Genomic DNA, 6,483 nt, shown 5'->3' with positions numbered 1-6,483 from the left:
ATATCTAAAACTAACTGATGTCTTTTAAACCATTCAAGGGTATTTTTTTCTAAATAGTAAACATCTGATTGGCCGAGATGCAAACAAAACCAAACTGCATTGTGCTGCTTCCTCCACTCGTTCATTCGATCTTCAAATTGGCTTCCTTAACACCCCCAGCTCTGCAAAAGCCCTGGTGCAGCCAGGCCTGCGAGGGAGGTATTGGCTTTCCCATCCGACAGCTAACCTCTGTGTACAGCTGTCCTCAGAGCCGGAATATTCTGCTTTTCTTTCTAGAAGCCACCATGAATCACTTAGCCTGCCCTTTGGGGCTCTTCTGCCTCCATATGAGACGCTCAGAAATTACAGCCTCTCCTTCCTTGGTTAAAAACAACAAATCAATTCTGTGATGGGCACGTGTCAAAGCTTTATCACAATCTTGCTGCAAGAGCAAAGCCAGTTCCTAATTTTTCTCTAGGCAGAGACATTTACAGAGAAAAAAAAGTTTAGATACAAAAAGAAAAGTAACTTTACTTAAAGGTCACTAGACTATTGACTGACAGCTTGGCGAGAAGAGAGCTAGGTTCCACAGAAAATTTAGGTTTAGGTTTATCCTAGAATTTTTTTTTCTTTTTGCGGTACTGGGGCTTGAACTCAGGGCCTTCACCTTGAGCCACTCCCACCAGCCCTATTTTTGTGAAGGGTTTTCACAAAAGGGATAGGGTCTCGCGGAACTATATGCTCAGGTTGGCTTCAAACCGTGATCCTCCTGATCTGTGCCTCCTGACTAGCTAGGATTACAGGCGTGAGCCTCCGGCCCCCGCATTATCCTAGAATTTCTTACGTTTGTCAAGTATAGTGGTGCACCTCTGTAATCCCAGCACTCAGGAGGATCCAGAGCCAGCCTGGACTGCATAGTGAGACTCTGTCTCAAAAAGAAAAATTGCTTATGTTTTTATCCGGGTCACTTACTTCTTCCCAGAAAGTTAAAACTTCTATCAGGCAAAAAAAAAAAAAAAAATTTCTATCCAGATCAAATGTGGGATAAATTTTCTTTTATTCTTGGTAATCCTAAAGAGAACTCATTTTCATTTTAAGGTTTTTTGTGGTGGTTGTTGTTCTTAAAGCACACTCGGGAAACAACAAAAATGACAAAAGATGAAATTCAAAACGTTGCAGAATCTTAACAATTTAGAATCAGAATCTTTGACCATGTGGTTCCCCTTTTCCACAGATAGTAAGTGGAGGAGCCCTGTGAACTGTAGCTCCCCTCCCCACAGCCATGTACATCCTAGAACAAAATCTGGGGTACACTTTTTAGCATCTGCTGTGTACTGGGCACTTGGCCAGTATGCATACATGATTTCATTCTATGGATGAAGATAAATGAGATCTCAAAGAAATCAAGGACTTTTTATTAAAGTTCTTATTCTTCTGGTATACTATTTTTTAAATCATATTGTATCTTTTCATTTATTTTTTATTTGGTTTGAATACTTCAAACTCTATTTCACAGAGGCTCTTCACATTTCAACAACTTATTTAAAAAATGAGAACCCTGTTTCAGGTCCAGGTCTTCAGACTTTGAAATCTGGATTCAGTTTCCCTTACACTAAACAGGACTCAGGCCTATGTGTCACACAGGCCTTTTGTCCACCACTTGAAAAGGGCATATGCTCCTTAAACCTCAGCACTATTTTGAGATTACATATTTTAAGATACTTATTCTGCAGCACTTAAAACTTTTATCTTTTAAAATATTATTTTTCTTGGTCATAAAAACAATGCATGATTGTTGTTCAATATTTGGAATATGAACAAAATGCAAATATAATCCTCCTGCTGAGAAACGGCGGGGACTAATATTTTGCTGTATTTATGTTGAGTCTTTATTGTAAAGCATAGGTATTTTAGGAGTTGGAATCCCATTGCATATATTTCTCTCTACTAAAAATATGTGCTTGGTTTGCAGACAACAATGCTATTATCACTTAGATGGATAGTGTAAAATGGTTAATTATTATCTTCTTAGAGTAAAATTTTAAAAATCACCTCAGAAAGCCATAAATGGACTTTATTATAAATATTTTATTAATTACTCTGAATATTTTATAATAGGGCTTCTTAGGTTTTTTTTTTTTTAATAAAAATACCTGCCAGTTTTTTCTATTGTTTTCCCTCTGAGAATTCTCCTTTGGGTTGGTTAATAAGAAACATGAGACATTTTCCCGCAGGGCTGTAGCTGGTATTAATGCCATTGAAATGTTGATTATGTCATTATCCAGGACACCCGTCTAGACTCTGGTTGCCTAAAGAAAAAGGTCAGGAAGAGGAAGTGGTTTTTTGTATGTCCCATCTTCCTGCACTGCAGGCTTACTAGCCATGCTTTTCCTTACCATTGGCCACCAGCTGAGACCCAGGAGGGAAGATTTCTCTTTGGTTTTTATTTTTGTTTTGTTTTGTTCAGTTTCTTCAAGATGTTTTACCTGCTCATTTTATTTTAACACCTAATTCTGTGTTTCAGAAGAGAATATTAGGAAGCAATATCAAGTACATTTGAAGTGCAATGGAACACTTAGAAAATTAGTAGGTTCCTTCTACCAGATGACCAACAGGGCACCATTGCTCATTTTATAAGGGTTTTCCTATGTTCTCCCTCATATGCAGAATATAGACCTAAAACAAATTCAGAAATATTCTTGGACATGGGTCACACACTAAGGGGAGAACACACATGGAGGAATAAGGAAAGAAAAGGAAACCTAAAACTTGAATGTAGTTGATGTGCTTACTGTATAGAAGTGAATAAAGTAATCTTAAACTGACAGAGGCCACTATGGGAAGGGAACTAGGAAGTAGAAGAGGTCAGGTAGAGATGAACCAACTGGTTGTAACACACATGTGCATGGAAGCAATGCTAGGAATCTCTCTGTATAGCTATATCTCAAACTAGCAAAAATACTATATCTTTCTTATTATCTCTTATGTTTTCTCTTCAACAAAATCAGAGAACAAGAGGGTGGAACAGGTTCTGCCCAGAAAGGAACAGGGGAGGTGGCCCAAATAATGTATACACATGTAAGTAAATGTAAAAATGATAAAATGAAAATGAAAAGGGTTTTCCTATATGCAATGTTGTCTACATACAGTAGCAAATAGTTTGCAGCATTATTAAAAGAATTCTATGGTTTTCTTAATGTCCTATCTTTTCTTTGAGACCCACTTTGCTAATAGCTTCGAATTATCTGACATCTCCCCTAGAATTACAGCTGTTTGTATTCAAGCTGAGGAAAAAGAAACCTGTTTAGGATTGTGCTGTTGCTTTATTTGCATGGATTGTATTTCTTTGTTTTGTTTTCCCCACAATTTAAAGGTGGTTTTAAAATTAGTAACAAAAATTACAACACTTATACTCCTTCTGCAGTTCTGATGAACCAATGGGTTTGGCAAGAGCGCTTTTACTTCTAAGTTTAGCTCTAAAGGAAACACCTGCATCTGAGCTAAAACTGTCCTTTGTGGCTAAGGACAGGCACCTCAGAGGGACAGTACACAGCTGGGCACTGCATGTTTTCTCCCCCCTACTCTGAGTCTTCTCCTAATAGCTCTATAGGCACTGTCCCTGTTCCTCTGCCACTCTGCCTGTGCCACCCTTTTTCTTGTGTCCCCATGGCCTGTCACCCCAATTTGTCATTCACTTTAGTCACTACTGATTGATGAAACCTGGTCACGTACAAACTAACTTTGAACAGCTAGAACTCTGCTCTCCACCTTGAGGCTGTTTCATTTTCTACTCATTAGGAAAATGCAAAATAACAAAAAATTATTGAGTTCAATAGTTGGAAATAAATTCATATTTTATTTACCACTGTAGCATCCACAGCCTTCATGGATATGAGACCCATTTTTCACTCTACAGACAGAAATTAATTTTTCACTCTACAGACAGAAATTCATATACATGAATTACGAAACTTCTTACAGTAATTTTGTGTCCCTGGGGGCATTTCTGGTAATATTACTAAGTCTTTCAAACAATCAAACAATCCTATACTGTTTCCTATAAAAACCCAATTTATAATTAGAGGCAACGTTTGATAACTAAAAGATCAACTTGTGAAAAGGAGCATGGACTTCCCTACAATTTATTCTTTTAGCACTGAACAATCAAAACGAGCAGCTATGCCTTCTAGCATCCTGTGAGAAAATATTGTGGCCAATTTAACTTCCCCAGGGACTTGGAGTTGGCTTTGGTGCAGATATTCTTTTTTTTTTTTTTTTTCATTTTTCTTTTATTATTCATATGTGCATACAAGGCTTGGTTTATTTCTCCCCCCTGCCCCCACCCCCTCCCTTACCACCCACTCCACCCCCTCCCGCTCCCCCCCTCAATACCCAGCAGAAACTATTTTGCCCTTATCTCTAATTTTCTTGTAGAGAGAGTATAAGCAATAATAGGAAGGAACAAGGGGTTTTGCTGGTTGAGATAAGGATAGCTATACAGGGCATTGACTCACATTGATTTCCTGTGCGTGGGTGTTACCTTCTAGGTTAATTCTTTTTAATCTAACCTTTTCTCTAGTTCCTGGTCCCCTTTTCCTATTGGCCTCAGTTGCTTTAAGGTATCTGCTTTAGTTTCTCTGCATTAAGGGCAACAAATGCTAGCTAGTTTTTTAGGTGTCTTACCTATCCTCACCCCTCCCTTGTGTGCTCTCGCTTTTATCATGTGGTGCAGATATTCTTAAACAGTTGCATCATATATGCCAGAACAGGAAGCAAAATTTTTCTAAACATGTAATTTTTCGAAAAGTTGCTTTGCATTTTTGTCTTTACCTTGTTCTTCTTGAACAAAGCACTCTTCAGGAAAACAAGATGTGTTAAAGAGGCCTGAAGCCTGGCAGCTTTCTGTTATAAGTCACCCAGCAAGGTGGGGCTGAGGGCAAGGACTTGCTTATTAATTATTCCTGAGGGTATGAGCTTGGCAAGGATATATTGGCAATCATTGTTAGTAGGTTTAAATTATCATTGAACAAAGAAACAGAAGTGTTTCTTTGTGGAGATTGCAAATATGTAGGAGGAACAAACTGGTGGGCTGGGGTGTAGCTCAGTGGGAAATCACTTGCCTAGCACATTCAAGACTCTGGGTTAGATTCCTAGCACTGAAAAGCAAAACAAAACAAAAAACCCTATCCTTAGCTGGGTGGTATGTCTATCATCCCAGCACTCTGGGAAGCTGAGGCAGGAGGATCAAGGCCAGTCTGGCCTACTCTGTCTCAAAACAAAACAAACAAAACCTGTCCTAATGTTTAACAAATGGTACCTAAAATTCATTAAAATCTCAAGCAACCGCAACCTACTCAATTTAAAGCATGTTCTTTGAGATATTGGGGTTGGAACTCAGGGACTCGAACTTGCTATAGGCAGGTGCTTTACTCCTTGAGCCACTCCCTCAAGACCTTTAAAGCACATTCTAAACTAACTTGGGAATTGTTAAATCCAAATATTGTTCCAAAGATGATAAAGACCTCGCTATAGGGACTGGAGGAGTGGTGCAAGTGGTAGAGCACCTGCTTTGCAAGTGTGAAGCCCTGAGTTCAAACCCTGAAAGGAATAGGAGGTCTCAGCGGGCCCCAACCCCCTTGTTGGAGAAACCAGTACCAAACACCCCATGTAGATAAGATAAGCAATGCGGCAGGGCTCGGTTAGGGCATATAGAATATGGGGAATGTGAGCGGGGGGTACATGCAAGATGTGAAGTACGTGCAAGATGTGAGGTACACGCAAGATGTGCTCTGCCTGCTTGCCCAATGTTGATAACGAAAATATACACGCCACCGCGGTCTATATAAGATTTCCCCTAAAGAGGCTCAGGGTCGTGTTTTTCCTAACCGGTCCTGCGTGTCCGTGTGGGAGCTCGACCCTGGCTAGCCAGCCCAATAAACTCTGCTTTGTAGATTACATTCACGCCTGGCTCTCTGTCTCTTGGGGGAATAGGATTCCGGGTCCTAACATTTGGAGGTCCCACCGAGATTTTATTTTCTCGAGAGACAGAACCTGCCTGCGAGAAAGCAGGGGCGATCCCAAGTCCTAGGCATTGGGAGGGGATCCCAGACCCTCATTTGGAGGAACTTGAGTGTTCCATTTGGGCCGCGGCGGGGATTCGGCCAATCCCCAGGGAGATTCATTCTGGGAATCTCGCAAAGAGGACCACAGGGTCCTATTGGGAGAGGCTTTCCTCTCATTTGGGCTCGAGCATTTTAGGAACCCTGGCGCCAGGTAAAGAACTAATTGAACTAGTCGACCGACCACCCGTCAAGTGGACGCCTTTCGGCCTGATATCCCAGTTGGACGGTGAGGAGGTTGAATGGGGTGCGCACCAGTGTGAGAGAAGGACCGGTCCGAGCGAGTGCTGGAGAGTGTTTTGTGTGTGTGGAATTATTGTTGTCTTCACCCTTTTTGTTCTCTCTCTCTTGGTGTTTAATTCTCCTTCCACAATGGGACAGGGAC

Source organism: Castor canadensis, chromosome 1 (assembly GCF_047511655.1).
Source record: "Castor canadensis chromosome 1, mCasCan1.hap1v2, whole genome shotgun sequence".
In the NCBI taxonomy this organism is placed as follows: Eukaryota; Metazoa; Chordata; class Mammalia; order Rodentia; family Castoridae; genus Castor; species Castor canadensis.
This window is presented reverse-complemented; position numbering follows the sequence as displayed.